At 38.4% G+C, this 21,345-nt stretch overlaps 1 long non-coding RNA gene across 6 annotated transcripts in view; it reads right to left on the bottom strand.

Moving 5' to 3' along the window:
• Window positions 1-269: 269 nt before the first annotated feature.
• LOC107053494 overlaps window positions 270-21,345 on the bottom strand; it is a 236,712-nt gene continuing 215,636 nt past the window's right edge. For 4 of the 6 annotated variants that reach the window (XR_005860233.2, XR_003075261.3, XR_005860234.2 and 1 more), the window contains 4 exons: window positions 17,176-17,265; window positions 16,171-16,303; window positions 7,939-7,996; window positions 5,842-6,489 (listed from right to left, as the gene is read on the bottom strand). This is a non-coding gene — a long non-coding RNA (uncharacterized LOC107053494). Of the gene's footprint in view, window positions 6,490-7,938; window positions 7,997-16,170; window positions 16,304-17,175; window positions 17,266-21,345 lie in introns of all 6 variants that reach the window. The other 2 variants (XR_005860232.2, XR_005860236.2) reach the window with 1 other exon arrangement.

Raw genomic sequence — 21,345 nt, 5'->3', positions numbered from 1 at the left:
AAGTTTGTGTATGAACACACTCAGAGATATGTATACTCTTCTGTGTTTTGTGTTGGCCTGTTTACTGCCATGTTTACTGGCTGTATGAGCAACAACATACCTCAGAGTGGTCAGTCCAGTTGCTATTACCAAAGCAGTAACAGTGAAATGCAGAATTTTGTTTCTGTGGGGGAGATGGATGCCATGGGGACAAAAATCACTGACCTGAAAGCCAGTAAGTAAGGCAATGGAGAGTTCACTGGCTCCAACAACCCTCCTCTCTGGCAAGCTGAGCTCTCAGTCCAGAGGTCTGACATTTATTTTCCTTTGCCTGCTCTGAGTCACACAGATTCTTTCTCTCTGTGATTAGGTGGGAAGCACACTGCCTGGCCTGGCATGACACTGGTACAGGTGGCACCTCTTACTTCATGTTGTTGATATTCACATTGGCTTCGGAAGAACATCTGGCAAATGCCACCAAATACTTACCTCAGTATAGAGAATCAGAGGCAAAATGTAGTTATGATATATGCTAAAGCATATATAGTGAATTATAGATCTGCCTGTATGGAAACTAAATATTAAGTTCATTCATGCAATTGACCTTAACTCAGAGCAAAAGTGCAACAAAATTTGAATTAATCTCTCAGCCTGGTACTTGAGGACAACATCTTGCTCCTGTTATAACTTTACACACTGACGAGATGGAATTTCAAAGGTGTCCTTGCAAAAAAAGAATCTCTTTTCAGAGAGATGTTACAACAGCGTAACTCACATGTACAACACTACCAAGTGGACATGTCTTTGTGCCCATCAGAGTTGCAGGTAAGGGATAAACGCAATGAGCTAATTTGGCCCAAAGATGTCTATTATACTATTACTATTATATATATTTTAGAATCCCATGGGATTAAATCTTAAACATTTCAGTACTTCTCTTTTAAGGATGAAACTTAGCATTTTTGTTACAGTTCTAAGCAAATTACGAATGGTTGTGATGAGATTTTCAAACTCCTGATTTTTAGAGTAACAAAACCACGATCAGTATGAGAAATAAACTGCCCCCTCCAGACTCTCCCATTTGGAAGAAAGTGTGCCAGAGCTCAGAGAGGCTGCCAACACTGCAAAAGCTAAACAAGTCATAACTGTAGGCAAAACACTTGTGCGTCTGCAGCCCAGGAGAGGCACTGTCATCTGACTTGGAGGAAAAGCAAGAGGAAAGCGTTGCTGACTCACGGGGACAGGTGGAGGAACAAAGAAGTGGCTTTGGCTTAATCATAGAATTGACTGTAAAGGAAATTTTTTATTGCCAAGGGATTAGTTCCACCATCAAATATCTTGTTCTTGACTACAAAAATGAATATTTCTCTTTGATGTTCCATTGACTTATCAGCATGCAAGCATTTTTCTGGCACTGGCACAGTTAGGAGAACCATCTTAGTAGGCCTGACCCAAATGTCACTGCAGTCAACCGGATAGGAAAAAAAGTTAGTCACTGGAGTGCTCTCCTACTGAAATACACAGCATTTGTTACCGATCTGTGTTATGACTCAGACTAATGGCTAAGAAAAGGCTCAATTTCCTATTGCTCCTTGATTTATTTATTTTTTGAAAACATTAAAATATAGTCTTTCTTCAACATTTTGAGTTAGAAAGCTTTTGTTTCCTTCAAGCTGGAACTTCTTAAAATTTTGAAATCTTAGCAAATTTAGGCATAAAATGATTAAAGACAGATCAGCATTGTCAAAAGATATTACAAAATTATAGAAACGAAATGTTCCAGCTGACCTCAGCTCACATTTTTCAGATTTTCAATTTGTGGAAATTATTAACATTTTTGTCTTTCATCCTGAGCTGAGAGGGGGAAAAAATGCCAGCAGCTCAGAACTATGCTTTAGCAGTAGCAGAATGGAGTTTCCCATTCTCCTTCAGTCCTATTTAGTTGCTCTGTTTTGAAGTTATTTGCTAAGGGCCACTTATTCCTGTAATTTATAAAGGCTTTCTAATAGAAGAGATGTAGTGAGGCAATGGAAGTGGTGAAGTACTTCCTGACAATGGAGACCAAAGCAGCTCATAATTTGTGCCCCCCTCCCTGCTTCGCTTCTGCTCTGCTTACTCCCCAAACAGGCATTACTCCTTGTATTTTTATTGGGCAGACAAGCAAAGCACCTTGTTGATACACAAGCTTCTGTCACACTCAGAGTCCTTAATTAAGGTCTGGTTAAACTTCCTGCAGACTAAGTTTCAAAACATAAGAATATTTTTAAATGAAATTAAAAGTCTTAATAGATTTTGCAAAAAGCTAATCCAGAATGAAGAAAATTCTTCTTTGAGAACTTGCAAATAATGGAGAAAATTCTGACCACAACATCTCTGAGGCTCTCCCCAGAGTCAAAATGGAATTTTTATTGCTGTGCTGCCTTTTTAGTCTTGCCACTTTTTAGCACTTTTAGTTCTAGAAGCAAAGTCTAAATATATGAGCAAAAGTTTCTGATGCAGTTAGAAGCAGCTTATTCAGCCTATGATGTTTATGAACTGCAGGCCAGTCCAGTTCTTTCAAACCTCTGCACTGCTAAGGTTTCCAGGAAGTTGTTCAATGCTATGCCATATGTTATCAAGAGGCCAGCTACCATTCCTTGCTAGTAGAATTTATCCATCTTCCTGTTTAAGGGCCTCTGTCATGGTAATAAGTATAATGCTTGCTCTAAATGAAAGCTGTCACCAGCTAAAGACAATTCTCGGCTCAGAAGTCACAAATTTACCTTGTCAACAAAAGAATCCCATTAAGACAAAATTAAGTCAGTAACAATTTACTTGTATATGCATCAGCCAGGAACTACATCTTTGGACATCCAAACTGAGGTTCCATCAGCATGTCACTAAAATACAGTAGTTATTCTCCACTTCCAGAGAAGCAAAGTTCTCTGTTTAGATTACCTCAGTAATCACAATCACTGTTATAGCACAATCACTAGTGCTATAATCCTCAGTACTATAATACTCAGTACTCAATATGAGTACTAGTATGGGAAGTTGTAGCTGAGGTGGGAACAGATGCCTGGTCCCTCTCTAACCAGACCCACACCTTATTATTTCGACACCATATAACCTCAGTAGCCACCTAACCCAGGTGCATTTCAGCTGTTACTCCTTAATTCTACATTACTGAATACATCCAACTGTGATTAGGGATTTGTAAGACTTGCAAGGCTCAGAAAATTGTCGTGTGGTTGAGGTAAGTATCCTTAAATGTTTATGTGCTAAAAAAGATGTAAAACATAGCTATACATTTTTGACCACAGATATAGAGCGGTTTGAAGGGAGAAAGTCAGGTTTTTGGTTTGTTATTGCCATTGAATTTGCAAACATTGGCTGGAAATAGAAGTAACAACTTACTGCCACTCTCTCCTTCTTCCTCATAAATCTGAATACTCTATCCTGTGAGTAATTACTGACTGTAGAACTAAAGGGGACATGGATTTTACAAGTTCTTTACATAGAATATTTTGGCTCCAAATTAAAGTCAAGAACAGCCATTCTGATCTTATTCTTTAAATAATCACCTGAACTTATCCTTATGCTAAAAAATGCCCTTTCAGATTATCAGAATCTAAACACAGTCCAATTTCTACTAGGCTGTATTTATTTCTCATTTATTTTTGGTTTGAAACTATTCACCTAAACATACAAAATTTTCATAAATATTTTTTCATTACATTTGACTTCTAGCTGTTAAATTAATTTGCTTGAATTCTTATTGTATGCTTGAGAGATATTTATCCACAAACAGTTCACAGGCTAATTTCATGTACCTTTCTCATCAAGTATTAATATCTGCAGGGCTCCTTCTGTCATCGTGACCACTGTGAAACAAACCCATCCCCACTTTGCTGTAGCAATCACCATCTTGCCTAGCGCATCATTGCTACTAAGGGGATAAATCTGGTGTCTTGGCAGTAAGTTAAAGCATGGTTTGGCAAGTACGTCCAGGCTTTGATGCTGTGAGTTGTCCTTTCCAAGCAAGAGTTTCTGGGTGGTATTTTAAAGTTACGCTGTCTGTTGCTGTTTTCCTGGATATGATAACACTGCAACGTGTCTGTTTTGAAGCGGCCTTGCTTTATGAATGCTGCACATTTACTGATCTCTTCTTATGACCTTTTTTCCCACCCCAAAGTGGAAATGACAACAAATGAGCTCATACCGCAAAGGCACAAGTGCCTCAAGGTGCCTCAGAGCACAGCCAGGCCAGGGAGCATGAGTTGAACCTGCAATAGGGAACAGCTGAACTTAATAGCTGACCCCTGGCCTTTGGCTCCTTTACTGTTGAGGCCCAGAAAAGGACATTTCCACCTGCTCAACTGAAGAGTCAGGTGTGAAACTGCATAATTTGCTGGTTTTTAAGGGAAACTCACTTCTGCCAGTGAAAGCAGGAAGGTGGTGCTCCCTCAGCATATGGTGTCTACAGCCACATAGCTGACTGCTCCCCAAGGCCACAGGGCAGGGTTTCAGTTCAGCTCAGCACATTCTGGGCATTTGGCTTTGGGAGGAGGGTGGAGGAGGAAGATGAGATACCCTGGGGTGTTTCCCTCCTCCAGGCACCTCAGGGCCTCTGTGGGCAGTTGGACTCCCTCTCTCCAGTGTCTCTTGGTGCTCAATGACGTGACATAGTCCCTGCTGTGGTCAGTGAGTAGGAGGCTGAAGTACAACAGAAAAGATGCACTGATTCCATCTGTTGATATATGCTGAAGTGGAGGGATGACTGAAATAGAACCTGCTCCAGTACTCAGACTTGCTGCACTGAAGGAAACCCCACTCTTTCTGATACAACTTTCACTTTCAGCATGACAAATTTGGTCAGCTAGTCCTCAATGGAAACTTTACTTTGCACAGCAGCTGCAGTTATGAATCTCAAACCAAAGAAAGAAAAGGAGAGGTAAAGTATTCATGTGGAGCCCTCAAGGAGTCAAAATAATAGCACTTTGAAAAAACCCAAACTCATCCTTCAGTAACTTCCAACTTGAATCTTCAGGTTTAACTTTAAAATCACCTCAGTGGATATTTTCAACATTGGACAGCAAGGCATACATTTTCATAAAATACAAAGGAAAAAGTAATACGAAAGCAAAGAAACATCAATCTTCTGGTAAGTTCAAATATGCTATTTTTATGCTGTGAGACTGTGGAAGGTGAGATGCAGCCTCACTTTAGTAGTGTGCTGATAATCTATGTTTATGTTTTAAAAAAGCACAAGGCACAAACATTATTTTCAAAGACTGGATGCTTTCTCCCTTTCTGTACTAAGTTTGTGCTTATGTCTTGTATAATGATGTCTTATGAGTTTAATTTTCAAATACCATTTTTAAATGTACATTCAGCTACAGTTGTTGAAGTGGGGAAAAAAATAAAGGTTTCCATGCAAAATTTAGCACCATTCCATCAAGGTTTATATAAGAGACCCAATCAGGCCAGGATCCATCAACTGGAATCTTCAAGAAACTCTTGGGTAGTTCTTTTCCTCATTTTTGCTGCCACCACCGATGAGCAACTTGGTTTTCCTTTACGAAGTTCACTCCTTACTCTGCCAAAAGAGTCTTGGCAAATATTTTTTACATGAAACAGACGGTCTGTAATTAAATGCTTGTAGATGGCTGAACACAGTGCATTATGAATGCTCTGGGACATATAAACATCCTACAAGAAGAATTTTGTCTATAATATGAGTGATCAAAATGAATGAATTCTAAGCACAATTTGATAAAATCTGTAAGACAACACAGCAACACTTCTGTCCCATTAAAACTACTGTGAGAGTACTATTGTTCTACCGTACCTTTAAAAAGCTCTGGAGATCACCAAAGAAAGGAAGATTTTTCATGTTTTACTCCAGAGAAAAGAGCCAATGCACCCCAAAGCACAGCTCAGGCAAAAGAACATACATGAAACCTGTAAACATTAACAGCAATTCTTCTGGATGTAGGATCTGAATGTTTTTGCTTTCTTCCCCCAAATAATCCAGTCCTTCCTTTCTGCAGATCTTGTATCAGTAGGCTTATAGTAAGGTTGATCAACTGTTAACTTTTCAATTGTGATTTTGACTTGTGCACCACTTTGCAGCAACAGATGAAAGATACAAGAATTCTTCCACTGCTTGCCTGAGAAGTGGAGTGAAGCATTTGTGGATTCTGTGCCATGTTAATATGGACAGGTAGCTTCAGTGGAATACTTCCCATTGTGAAGATGTATCTACAGGACTTCTGGATGAGAGTATTCATCTTGACCAATCTTTAGCATGTACACATTATGCATTGCCCAAGTGCAACTTTCTCATTTGATCCCAGTTTCCAAATGACTTTCCATTATCTCAAGCTCTAATAGATTACTTAGTGTAGTCTGTATGTATAAGTCTATATGTCTAGTATTAGATATGGAGGTTGGTGGCCCTGCATGCGGCAGGGGGACTGGAGCTTGATGATCCTTGAGGTCCCTTCCAACACAAGCCATTCTATGAATCTGTGAAAAAAGTAAACATAATGCACCTGAATTGCCACTCCCAAGAAAAGCAACATGACTCCAGCTTAAGGGCATATACCGGCTCATGTGGGAGCATGTTTAAAACGGGTTGGGAAATGTTGAATATTTGGTTTTGATTGAAAAAAAATATTTTGACATTTCGGAACTGATTTTTTTTCTAAACGTGTTGGTCTTTGGATGAAAATAGTTTTAAAAATATCAGCTTCTTTCCCTATGAAGGAAATTTCATCTGTCAACTGGCTGTACCATCCAAAACTAGTCAAAGGCAGGAATAAGTAGAAAACACATGTCCTAAATAGGTACCTCTCTGTCTATTGCTGAGCCCAAGTTTAGCTCAAATGGAATCGTTTGGATTGGGTTGCTTGTCTTTTTTTAATGGCCTAATTTTGTAGCAGTAGCCATGACTATCATAACAACCAAAACAAGAAAAACATGGAATTGGACTTAGAGTTAGTACATTTTGTCTGCCTGTGAAGACAAAGTCCAACTCAAACCTCTCACTCCTAAACACATGCTAATTTTTTAGATTTGACTGGATTTTAGGTTTTAAGATGCACAGCTTCTAATGTAAATCTCTCTCTGCTACCATTAACTACATCAGATACAGTTATGAGGAATGATCTGTAGGCTTACATATTTCTCTAACAGGTTCTATACCACCTTGGAGTTATTCAGTTACAAAGAGAGAGAAAGAAACTGTTTTTATGCCAAATCCTTTGTCCTCCGTAATTTTGGGAGCATGTGGGATTTCTGCCTGGCAGGTCATTCTGCTCTGATTTCTAAGGTTCCTTCATTAGGAGGTGTAGTGGAAATGCTAAGTCATGGCCTGAAACAGTGATTGAGCACCTGGTGGGAAGGCAGGGCCAACCCAGGAGAGCTCAGCTGCATGCAATCCACCTGAGTGATTGGAAGGGTTGCAGTCAGGATCCACCCCTTCCCAGACCTCATTTAAGGGTTGGCAGTAGAGGCAAAGGTATTGTGCTGGAGATCCCTGCCTACTGGAGGTCTTCTAAAGGTAAGCAGTTTTTCTTCTTCTGTTTCTGTGTTCCCACCTGCTGTATTTGGGCTTGTTCTCATTTGCTGCAGCCTAGGATAGTGTTACTCTGCTACTATTGCTATACTTTCCATCGTGTTATAGGTGAGATAGCTGATAGTCGCTCAGTCTGAAAGAGACCTGCTCATCATTTCAATCCAGTGGCAATGGGTTCCCCTGAGTGTCTCCCTTCTTCCACACATTTCTTCCTCTTTATGTTCCTAATGCTAGGACCTGCAAAGTATCCTGCATGAGTTTTGCTATCAACATCTCTGTTCGGTAGCTACAGCAGAGGATTTCTCTTCCAGCCGTACACAGATACTTGTATTCCCTGTTTCTTAATATATTGAAAAGTAAAGGTATTTGACTCAGCATCCTGGCTGATCTTTACTTACCTCCATGAAACACTTTTTCTGCCTAATAAGTAAAAACTCAGAGAATGTGAAGGACAACCTGCAAAAGAGAGTAGGCATGGCATGACTACATGCAACTGTGAAAGGAAACTTGCAATATTTATTGTCCCCTTTCTTAAGGGTCAGTTTTTGGACCTGGGTTCATCTAGCTTTAGAATTTCCCACCACTGCAACACACCATCTACTTGGAAAGGGGCTAATCACAGGGTCTTTTTCTAGGTAGTTTGTAGTTACCTCTGTTGGTGTTAAATTAATCCCTTCACCTTTCTTCTCTGTTAGGCCTCTCTGCGTTCTTCCACTTACTTAAAAAGCAAAGTATCTTTGAATAAAGCTTTCTTATTTTACAGTAATTTTGGTGTTAGCACTGGGGAAATACTTTAGGCACAAGATTATTGCCAACAATCCTTTATTTTCTGAAAGAAAAATAGGATGTTTCTTGGCAACACCATCTGTGAGAAATAGGATCCTCCCAAACATTTGGGAAAAATCCCTACTGCCAGCTCCCACACATCACATTATTTTTCCCTTGGTATTATGTTGTCTCTTAAAACAATGACTTACGTGAAGAAGTAGAAACCAACTGAGTCAAATGCAGACTTTACTTATATACTCATCATCTGGAGTGAGAGCCACATCACTGCCATGGTGTCAGGAAGCCGGAGGCACACATGTTGGTCCCTTGTACAGGGCCCTAGAGCAATCTAGGTATCAAATGTGTATGTAATAGCCTGGTATTGCTGGTTTATTGCTATCTGTGAAAAGCTATAGGAAGAGGATTTGTTACCTGGAGCACAACTTCCCAAATCTCAGTCAGGACTGAGACTGTTCATGATTCAGATCAACATGTGGGAAGAAATTAGCTGTCTTTACTATCAGTGTGTTCAGCCTGTAGTATAATACGGCACTGAATGTGGAGTTACAAGACCTTGTTTCAAGAAAAACTGTTGTGCAATGTTTCTGGACATACTGTTTGATCCTGTTTTCTTTCACTCTGTGCATGCGTCATTTCTTTGTCTCCAGTGAACAGCAAATTGAGTCATGACTTTGAATCTTGAAACAGGTGAACTAACTGGGAGGGAGTGAGATGATGGACTCAGACACAGCTTGTTTCCCCCAGCTCTCTCCCCTCCAGCACAAATCAGCTTAAAAGAAGAAAGGAGAGGGAAAAAAAAAAAAAAAAAAAAAAAGGAACAATAAAGTGACTGAGATGGCAGGGAGTAGAAAGACCTGATTTTCATTGAAATCACTTTCAAAGCAGAATCTGAAGCAAAAAAATGGAAACTATTTGGAAGAAGGGCAATGTTTTTTTCAGCTATCCAAATAGGAAACTGGGAGAGATGGAGTCTGAACTTCTTGTTGGAAATGCATCTTTTGTGAGGGATAAGAGAGAATTGTAAGGGACAAATTGGAGATGTGATAGATTACTTGTGGTTGTGACTCTTCAGCAGAGAAAAGGAAAGGATGTTATTAATTACAGGTTTATGGAAAAATCTCATAAAAGAAAGAAAAGAGTGGTAAACATGAACATGACTCAGGGGATTTAGAATGTAATGCAAACCTAAAAATGTGACCAGTGACAACCAGGCAGACAAACTATAAATACAAGTAGTCATGAGAAGCTGGCCTGGTATAAATGACCTTAGGAATTTGAGGCAGAAAAGCACATTACATTCGAGGTGTTGAACCCAAGTCCTAAATAAATGCTTAAAACACTCCCAGGATTGGATATTTCTATTACTGTTTTCACAAATTTCCTTTCCAGAGAAGTCTGTTCTGGACAGCACGTCTGACCTCCTGTGTTACTCAGGTCATGTAGTTTCTCCCAGCCATTTCTTTATCAAGCCTCAAACCCTGAAGTTGAATGAGAGCCTATCTTTCAAAGGGCAGTATGTCTTGCATAGAAGATTCCAGCTGGTAGTTCACAGAGCTCTGGTCAGTTGCGTTTTCCATTTAAAAGCCCATCCTGTTTCTGCGTTGAACCTTGTAGCTTTCAGCTTCTAGCTATTGGGCCTTCACATGTCTTTGATTACCAGATTTAAGTGCTTTAAGGGTTATTATTATTCCCAGCTCTGCAAATTCCATCCATAGGGTATAAATGCCAATGCAGGCAGGATTATGAGAGGAGAAACCTCCTCTGTTAACACAGATGTTGCCCACTGTTTGGAACTTTGCAAAATCTGGTTCAACAGGCAAAGTGAGCTGAAGAAGATGATGGTTTCAAGTATAAAACTGTAGCAAATGCAAGTATTTTCCCTACTTAAGTAGGACTCTCATGAGAAGATAGACGTTCCTGAAGTGAGAAAGATCTTTCCTGTATACTTATCAACACAGAGCTGAGTGGAATTATTTAAGATCAACAATCAACTAGGCAGGAAACTTGATTACACTGACCAGCTGTACCAAGCTCCTTGCTGCTTTCATCTTGTGGGGAAAAACCCCCCTCAACTTATTTATTTTTAAAAGTGAGAGAAGGAAAGATTGTCCAGCCCTAAACACTTTGTTTTCAGACTTACTGAAGAATTCAGTGGTAGGTGCATTTGGCATGAGTTTGGATTCAAACTTATTTTACGTAATATCAGAGTATTCTCATGAAACCAGAAGTTAGCCTATCAAATTGTAGCACAGAATAATTTAAGATTCCTGTCAAGCTCATTTGAAAGTATTTCTTTTTCTGTTCTTTGTGCGAGATTCCCATTTGTACCTCTCTGAAACTGAATATAAAGAACTCCATATAATCTATGGTTTACATTATTATTGCACCAGTTTTGAGAATAAATCTATTTTTAAGATGTACGGTAAAGAACGTACCACATGTCAAAGAATTGCTGTTGCACATTCTCCCTCTGAGCAGCACTACGGCTCTCCTGCCTGTATTGCAAACAGTTTTTTTTTTAATAAAAAAAAAAAGCAGGCCTCTTTTCCCAGGCTCCTGTTAGATGTGAGCTGTCTTCCTGAGAGCTGTATTTTCATCTTGCTATATTTAAAAAAAAAAAAAAAAGTCTAGTTTTAGCATAAAGTAATTACCACAAGCTTATTAGTGTGCCTGACTCAGGCACTGCAGGCTGGGCAGATGTCTAATGTGCACACATTCTTTGACAAACTTTTATACAGCCACAGATGAGTCTGGGGAAAAAAAAAAAAAAGCATAGCAATGAATTCCTGCAGATGGATTAAAAATTAAAAACAATGATACCTTCAGAAGAAGACAGCATGAGGTGTGTATTAACTCTTTTTTATCTTCACTACTGATAGTAAGTGTTATCTAGATCTAAGAATAACAGTCTGTGAAATGTCTCACACTCCTGAAAGGGGGATAGCTTTGAAGTTTCTTCTCATCACTAAATAGGATTTCTGCTCTGTGGAGCTCTTTTTTGGAAGGTGCCTCCTGCAGCAGCTTTTCATTATTCACCCTTCAGTACCCCCTGCAAGACCTTCCCATCTCAGCACGCTCCCTATTGTCCATATTCACATAGAATGCAAAGGAGGACAGGGAGAAAGCCATCCACAGCTGAAGGCAACCTGTCCAAGTTCTGCACCAGTAACATCACACCGATCAGTGGGGACGTTGCTCTCTAAAGGATACAGGATGACAGGAGAAGGGCAATAACACTTTTTGCATCCCTGGATTATGGGTCCTTTATTGATTATAGCCACAAATGTAGATGAAGTATTATGAAGCTTGTTTACAGTGTTATCTGCTTGCCTGCCAGTCATTGATTCTCTCTGTTAACATCTTCACTTCTAAGTACAAGAACAGAAGAAGAGCCTTCAGATGTTCCATCTTTAGATATCTGCACCTTTATTGCTGTTAAAACTCAAGTAGGACCTATTTCAATATTTCAAGAAACTGTTCTGGTGACAAAGTTACAGCTTCTGGAATGGTTGTTTTTACATACTTAGCATCAAGAGCAATCACAGTTTTGATGAACTTGCCCAGGTTCCTCTTCTGACTGTATGGGCAAGCTCAGGATGAGAGATTTCAGTTCATACTTTCTTTTTTTGGTCTTTCTGCAAAAGGATCCTGGAAAGCAGTAGCTTGTTTGCTTTCTACCTTCTGTTGTATATATTGTAAGCAAAAAAAATAATAATAATTAAAAGACAAGATCTCCCTTACCAAGATTTCTCTTCTTTGTTATGCAAATAGCAGGCAGACTTTCACTCCTGATTCTTCTTTCTAAAGGCTTTCTGGTTCAATGAATCTGAATTTGGTTTATTCCACCAGTGCATTTTGGATGTTTACTAAACCAGTGTACGTGCTCGGTCAGACTAGGCATTTTTCTGTTGGTGGTTTGAGGAATAGCTGCTACCTTTTTATTTCCTCTCCCTTTTTTGGGAGGAGAAATTAAATTTCTGTTTTTGTACTGACTGGATTAACCAGATGGTCTAAACAAATTCAGACTGTGCGGCCTGATTGGAAGCTGTCAGACAAAATCCAGGTCAGAAGCTACAGTTCACTGCTCATAGAGATAGCACTCTCTAGGAGTATGAGACAAGACTATGGCAGTGTCTTGTCATCATCTTATTGTTGGGGTGGAACCCTCATATTCTTGTTGCTTCTTTTTTCCATACAGACAGGATTTGTGGGAAAGGTGACAGATAATTGTTTTTATTATTATTCTAGATCATGCTTACAGCTTCTTTTCCAGTCAGACAATAAATAAATGCATTTTCTGGTGTCTCCTTTAGGGGCGTTTTTTCATTGTGATTCTGTTTTTCAAACTAGGAGGATGATGTGAATCCTTCAGCTCTTAGTGATGCCTGGTATATGCCCACTAGAGGTCTTTTCTCCCTTCTGCAGTAATTTGTGCCTTACATATGATGCTATGGCAATTTCATTCAGGTCAGAAATGAGCTTGAATGCATTCACCTTAGACGCACTGCTGATGAAAGCTTTGTTGAAACTTATGGTCTTTAAAACAGCTCCATCTTGATGAAACAGGATGTTTTGATGAAACTTTAATTCATTGACAGCACTTTCAAATGTAAATAGCAAACCAAATTATCTGGCTTCAGAAAACATTTGGCAGAGAGAACAAACATTTTTAGTGTCACCTGAGATATTTTAATAAAAGGTAGAATAACAAGGATAGTAGTTGATAAACTCAGATTTGGAATTATTCCCAACACTTTCCAGTAAGGAAGCCTCAAGTTTTTGAAACATTATGTAGCTCATAAGCACTCACTGGATGTTCTGTTGGGTTTCATTTAATCCCTGCTTAGATGTATTCCTCTCCGTTTAGTAGAAATACAGAGCAAAAACAAGCAAGGGATGTGCTATGATTACCAATTTAATCCAAGGGTTTTATTTCCATCTTGTTTTCACTCTTTCTTAGATACATGCATTGTCTCAGCTTAGACAAGTGAGTACTTCAGTGAGAGGGCCTTCATTTTGTTATATTTGGTATCTGTTCTACGTATTCATTTGTGACAGACACTACAGTATGTCATAAATACTCATTACTCATAATTTTGTTTGCTATATTTTGCTCCATCATCTGCTCTCTTTTTCCTAGTTAAAATATTAATTATACTTCTGGAGTTGCTAGGTACTCCTGATGTTAGCCTCTGGGCCTGTTGTGTTACACATTAAACAAACATACAGTAAAAAAAAGTTTCAGAATTCAGGGTTGGATGCAAGGGAAGCAATGTATCTGCAATGTTGGATGCAATGTATCTGGGGATGTATTGAATTATAAGAACAGTAAGACAAATTAATCTGTCCTTACACATCTGTGTGTTTTAGATTACAGTTCCTAAATACTTCATGCTATAGCAAGAAGCTCAATGCTACAAAGCTAGATTTCTTCAAATGTATTTGAATTGTTTCTCAGTGTTTTCACTGTAAAGCTTACATTTAATTCTCATAGCATTTTTTTAAGTATAGGTTATCCTCTAGGTCTCTAAGTTCCTCATCAAAACAAACAACTTCACTTTTTAGTCATGTATAGGAATGTGAAGGAAATGCACCACATTAATGATGCATATTATAGGAAATCTACAAAATCTTTGCATATTGTATAAAACTCCTGACTTTCTGTTAGCTAATATGTAAAGAAGGCTGGAGGGACTGAATGTAAGGCATTGTGTGGGCAAAACAGTGCTAGAACAAAAAAAAATAGTGCTAGAGGAAAAAAAATACATAGAATTGCTAAGGCTGGAAAAGACCCACAGGATCATCCAGTCCAAACATTTGTGTCATATCATTCAATGTGATATGGTCTGTGCTGGAACAGTTTGTTTTCTACTACCTGTTTTGACTTCGTTTCTAGTACCTGTCAATATTGTCCATGCTTAGGGCCAATGTATGTACAACTGTATGTAGAACAAAGTATGCTGACTGTTGCACATAATGCAACATAATTCATAGTCTCAGGTATGTCACAACAGGTGATTTGAAGATGTGTATGTATACATATATACTTATTCTAGATTGGATGTAAATTCTAGTTGTTATTGAAGATATATTTTTAATATTTTTTAATAATTGAATATGTGGAAGTGGACAGAGGAAATCTAACACAAATGCCAGCAATACAGAGTAGGAAGAGAAAATAAACAACCAGATAACTCTAATATATGAGCAAAACAACACTAGAAACATGACTCTGATTGGGTAAAAGCAGGTTGAGAGAGCCTTTTGTTATTTGATTCCCTCTATGTTTGGATTAACACAACTATAATTTCAGAGTGGCCAGAACTGTTGGGTAGTAATGAAAGAGATGGTTAGCTATTCTGCTTAAAGAAAGCAGTGACAACATATAACTGGTTGTTAAATGTGCTGTGTTGATAATAACTTTATCATTTAGTAGATTTAATATTCAGAGAACTATAGAATGGTTTGGATTGGAAATGGACAACCCCCCCTGCAATAGGCAGGGACATCTCCCTCTAGACCAGGGTTGCTCCAGCCTGGCTTTGAATGCTTTCAGGGAGGGAGCGTTCACAACCTCACTGGGCAACCTGTTCCAGTGTCTCAGCACCCTTACAGTAAAGAATTACTTACAGTAAATAATTACCTACCCTCTTCCAGTTTAAAGAGGCATCCCTTCGCCCTGTTGCTACCTGCCCTTTATATTTTTTTTCCTGCGATACTTCTCCTCTGAAGAAAATTCTGACTAATTAATTTTAGTGTCTGAAAAGTTTTGTTTTCTAACCTGAAAGAAGACCTTTTTATGATTTCTCAGAAACTCATACACAGCTTGCACTTTCTACAGAGATGTACAGACAATGCTGTAACCTCAGGGCTTATTTTACTTTTGCAATTCCATTCTTTAGTCAGTTTTGTAAATATATAGAAATTTGAATCCTTTTTCAAATGCTACAACATGAACTTTAGTCACAGAGAACTTTGTTTGCTGAGAAAAATAAAGCAGATTGCCAATCTATAAGATTTCTGGCAAAAGCTTAAAAAAAATGCTGACATTTTAAAAATAAATTAAGGAAGAAATTATCTAATTGAGGTGAGATTTATAATTTAAAAAAAAGAACCTCCAACCATGCCTCCAGGAGGTAGCTACCAAATTTGGTCACTGGATGCATATAATTACATCACTAGAAATCCGTAACATGAGACCTCAGAGAGTTCCGGGGACAGAAGAGGGCCGAGTTCAATCCGGGTGTTGTCCATATATGGCTGCAAAGGACAGCCGGTGTCTGCGTGGATGCAGCACAGCCGTCAGCACAGAACTGGGACAAAACAGAGCCACGACAGCGTGCTCCCGCCAGCAGCCTTCTTCTGGGAATTTCAGGAATGCCCTCAGCACTTATTCAGCAGGAAGCTATCGGTTAAAGGCACACCGCCACGGTTCTGTGCGTTTCTTTACTGAAGAAGCTTGTGTCCCTTTCCAATAGATGTTACTTAGTTACAGGGGTAGATGATCATGTGTTTTCTGTAACATTTAATCTTTTTAAATATGATCTGCTCTTTCCTACCTATTTTTACTGCCCACTATTTACATATAAACTAGTGTTGCCTTTTACTTCCCACATAGTGAATATCTATTTCTGAAACAAATTTAATATGTTTGAGTCTAATGAGTCATGATGAATAACCATTTCTTAGTCATGAGGAATGCCACATTAGAATGATAAGAAATGCTTCTGAGAGCAATTCACAGTGTATTTCAGAATGTGAATGATTTGACAGATAATGAAAAAAAATAAGTCTGTACCTTGAACAAATGTTGATATTTGTGAATGGATAGATTACTTTACCAAGAGAAGCTGAAGACTTCAAGGCCATCTGTGAATGGACTGTCCAGCCTTATGTGCCCGAAGAATCATAAGTACGTTTTGAGTGTTCTACAAAAGCACATTCCTCAGGTATTGCAGGTAAGAGTGCTCTAGCCTAAAAGCAAAGGATAATAGTCATATTAGTTTAAATGGTACTGATTACATGTGTAAAATTAAACAAGTAAACAAGTCCCAAAGTGCTCTGAAGAGTTGCTATCTTACAAGCTCAAACCATTGCAGCAGCTTTAAATGGAATGTATGAGAACAGCACAGACTCAGTGAGAAGTGGATGAGCTACTGGTCCAAATCAGGTTTTCTGAGGGGTTTTGTTGTTTTCTGAATCAAAATTATCCTCAGATTTTTTTAAATTAAGAGTAGATTCAGAGTTTAAGTGGTCCCACAGAAATCCCACACACCTTTACACAAGTTTACTTCCTACACACGTAGATATATGTGCAGGTGTATAGTGAGCATTTTCTGTGTACACTCAGTCCTGTGTGCACAACATAGCTGAAAGGAGATAAATCACATTTTAGAGGCTATTTTTTTTTTTTTAAACAATGACAGCAGTATATAGCATACTTTGCTTGTAGAAACTGTGATCTAACATCTGACCCAGGGTTAAAACTTCTATGCATACCCAGATACCTAAATAATAGCTTTATTTTAACTGGTCTGGTACTCTGCCAGCTCCTCATACTTCACCTGGGAGCCAGATATTTTACACATCAGTCAAAAGGTGTTTATGTGCGCAACTATAAATAAAAAATCCATTTGAGGAGCAAAGTTTGCAAAAGGCTTTTGATCTGTAGCATCACAGTAAAACACAATATATGTAAAGATGCACATATATATGTATCAACTATAAGGATCATTTGCTTTAAAGATTTGTTTCTTTCAAAAGAGACCAGTTACGGCACCAATTTCTGCACAGCCATTGGTTTGAGGACATTGTCTATTACTTAAGGAATGAATTTCACATCTCACCTCCTCCAGAACCTTCTTAGCAGCATGTCTCATTACACTGGGTTTCCTCTGACACAGAAGGACAGCAGGCCGTGAGTGACAGAAACCTCCCTAATTGAAGCACAGAAATAATCAAATGCTCCTTTGTTTTTGCCCAATTTGACAGACCATCAAGATGCACTGGGGAACTGGTATTTCTGTCTACTTCATTATGAGAATAGAAGCCAGGATACATCACCTTTGCCTTCCCTCTTTCCATTTGTAGAGATTTATGCAGCTCATCATTTGTTAACGGAATGGTAAAGAGTTAACACACCATTCTTTCATAGTAGAATAGCCTCACGTGTTTTTCATTTTCTGGTTTGGAAACTCACAGAAAGATTACCACTGGCATGTTATTAAAAAGACTGATATGTCTTTGAAGTAGAGTGCTGCCTCTGTCATCATCTTTTACCAAATAATGGTGCAAACCCTGATTAAACACTTTTTTTTTTTAAATGAACTTCACTTTTAGCATAGGAAAAAAAAAATGAAAGGTAATGATTTGAAAACAAAACACCAAATACTATTTTGCAGGAACTGTATGGCAAATGGAACGGAACATGCTAGCTCTACAGGAAACAAAAGTAAGCAATAAACTATGTCATCACTACCTCTGTTCTTTTTTGATAGATAGGGAAACATTATTGCAAAGTTCAGTAAGTTCAATATACAGTCTTATTGAATGAAGTGAAATAGGCATAAGAATTGCTGCTTCATTTTACATTTTCTTTCAATGGCAAGTTATGAGCATTAGCTATTGCAAATCTAGCCATCTGCTTACAATCTGTAACTAGAAAGAGTTCTCCACGTGTCTGCACTGATACATGTTCATGTCAGTGCAATATAAAGTAACTTAAACTTCTCTTACTTTTTCTCCTCAATTAGTTGCTCCTTGCTACCAATCAATGCAAGGTATTGATTCTAAGTATTGGTAAGGAGTGTTATTGGCTATGTTATATAGATAAAACCATAAGGAGCAGGCCAAAGAACACTGATGCATCCATCCATATACTAATGGTGTGATTGCACAAGATCCTAGAGTTTCTTTTGGGCTGCTTTGGCTGCATGCCCATTCAACTTGCACTCTCCCAACATGGCCCAGATATATTGACAACAAACACAGAGGAGTCCAGGAGCTCCAGAAGTTTTTATACCAGCTAACAGAAATAAAACAATTTGGGTAGGACAGTACAGTTTTTCATTGTTTAGGAATGTTCAGGATGCACTAGTAATCCTGATGATCTTAGGGGCATGGAATAGTCATTTATTATAGGCCTTTTATAAATTTGGCTGCTCCTTTTCATGTAGTAAAAGACAAAAACAAAAAGGTCTGGAACACAGATTTGTAAAATGGATATAGCCTTTAAATATTGGTTAGGTACAACACTAGAAGACAATAATAAAGTATAAAACACATGCTTTTATATGAGATCTTACTCTAGAAATTATCAGGGTTACCTAGAGCTGAAGTTTAATTGAACTTTTTCCTTCTATCTGCTCAAAAGCTGCAAAATACGAGTAGGATAGCAAGGATAAAGGGAAGCCAAGAAAGCTTAGTCTTGAATCTTTCATACACTTCTCCTTTATTCTTGGAGAAAAAAAGGTATAAACCACTATAAATGAATGGTAAACAGCATCTAACAAGAACATCTACCTACCTCCATCTGGTTTCTGTATTAAAATGACTCTTACATAACATCCACTGACTTCTTTACTGAATAGAGGATAATTATTAAAATAAATATTAAAACACGATTTTGGAGGATTAACAAATAGATACGTATCTTTAAAATACTGGGTCAAATATTCTGAGTAAATCTGGAGTAGCTGATGGTCCCATTCACGCGCTGTACTTGGAAGAGCTGAAATACACGCAGTACTTTTTATAGCTGAGCTCAGAAGTGACATTTCTCAAATTTGACATTACATGAATATCCAAAAGAGCTGAATGATACTTTAGTCTGTCTTACTTTGTCTTACTTTACTTCATGAAACAGCACACACAGCAGAAAAGATCTGCTGTTCTTCATGCAGATTACATGAAGGGGGCACATTCTCTGCCTCCTTTCCTTCTCCTATCTTTCATCAAAGAATTATATACTGTTAAAGTGGTGCCTATTTAACGAACTCTTGCAGTAACTTCCTTCATCCCCCTGAAAGGTTAAATATGGAGTGGGACATATTTGTTCTCATAAAGCAGAAACTCAGCTCTTCCAAAAATTTGTAATATTAGAAAAAAAACTTCTTCCTTCTGCTGTGGTTTGTTGAAGCTTGTTTTCTTTCATGTCTTATAATAAGCCATGGCATTTAACGATGCCTTCAATAAACATCACTAACATTTTTTTCCCCTCTCTAGATGCCAATGATTAATCTTTTCTATGTTTTCAAAGAACTTGTTTAATGCCACAACCACAACGACAGCTTCCCACAAAAACAATTTCTAGCTAAACCCTCCATTTACTCCAGTATTTATTCAATCAACAGAAGTCATCTATTGTCATACAAGCAACAAAGCTAGCACGTTCATCAATTAATGGATATATTTAGATACCTTTCTTAATATCTCCACCTCCTTTTCTTTGGTTAGGAAGGATAAAAGTGATTCTTACGTTCCAGCAATAGAAGCTGAAAACAGTTTCTTCAAATGACACGCTGCTCCTTTTTAAAAATAGGTTGGTAGCATGGGCCAGACATGCCACGCAGGGTGGTGCAGTTAGACCACAGTCAAGGCCACGCTGTGCTCTTGTTTTCTCAGTTAGAAAGCACGGCTAGTCAAGGCAGGAATAACCATTATAAATGTTTCCAGGTCAAATGTACCAGCTGTTTGTGGGTGAAGGCCTAGGCTTAAGTGATGAGGTACTGCCATTTGCACACTTCCTATATTTAAGTGTAATTTACCATGGTAAACAGGTGGTGCACTTTGGAAAACCAAAATATCATGCTTCTTCAGAGCATCCCTGACTTTTTCAGCCAGCCTTTCTACAGAAGCTATGACAAACACTAGATATGGCTTCCCCACCTGACACCACTGCTTCAGTGTCTCTTTCATAAAGAATTTCTTCACAGTGGAAGCATTCCTGTTTGTTCCAGTAAGCCTGGTAATGACAGAAATGAATCTTTTCCAACCTAGTTTCCTAAATGCATGAGTGCAGAGGGAGGAATTTAAACACAAACCAGAGCCATTGACTATTCATCAGGGAAACATTTCATATACACAGTGAGGATTCCTTTACCAAGCTTGTACTTGAATTGTATATTCAATTTACGTTGTGCAGAGCTCACTGCCCAAATATTGTACAGTTTAACGTCCTCTCCCTGACCTTATTCTTCCTTTGGGATTCAGCAGAAGAGTAAATAAAAGCTTCTCATCTCTCATGTTGACTGGACCTGACTGCTTCCTTTATGGCAGGGCTAAGAAATCTAAAGTTCATCAGTTCTGACTTCATGCAAATTACCACATAATTTTTTTTTGATATTAAAGTTAGACGTCATGAAGTACTTGGAAAATGTATGGCCTGCTAACCGTGTTTGAAAGGTTTCTTCCATCCTCAAGAAAGAAAAAAGGTATTCATACATGCTCTATGGCAACTCATAAAAAGAATTCACAAAATGTGCATATGAGCAAAGCCAGGATGAGGCCCTGACACGCTGGGCACTAAGTCCTCAGCCAGATAAAACTTCCACTGGCTTTCATGAATTGAAAAGAACATCTGCAGTGCCAATTTATAATCTCAGTGCACCAGTTCACACTCCTAAAATTACTTTCAACTACCGCTAGAATTAGTACTAATTTCAAGAAATAAGGACACATTTCAGGCATTTGATGCCAAACTGTTTCAGTAACAGTACTTTAAAGTAATGAGATTCTGATCCAAAAGAAGTGGAGAGCAAGAGACTTAATAGAATTTCCACTTATTTTCACCAGGCTTAGCAGCAAGTGAATTCTGAGCTCAACTCACAAGCAGAGAATAGCTCCGCTCTGCAGTGATGGACAGTGGAACCTGTTCGTTTCCTTGTATGCCTCCTTATGGTCAGAAGTTCATTCTCTAAAACCATGACCATGGGAAAAAAAAAAGAAGTATAAATGTTCCAATGCATCCAGGCCTTCTTTGTAAATCAGAAATTTACTCCACTGACAGAAAGTCTCTA

The sequence above is a fragment of the Gallus gallus genome, chromosome 5 (assembly GCF_016699485.2).
Source record: "Gallus gallus isolate bGalGal1 chromosome 5, bGalGal1.mat.broiler.GRCg7b, whole genome shotgun sequence".
NCBI classification, from domain to species: domain Eukaryota; kingdom Metazoa; phylum Chordata; class Aves; order Galliformes; family Phasianidae; genus Gallus; species Gallus gallus.
The sequence above is the reverse complement of the archived record's forward strand: the minus strand, read 5'-3'. Positions and strand labels throughout refer to the sequence as shown.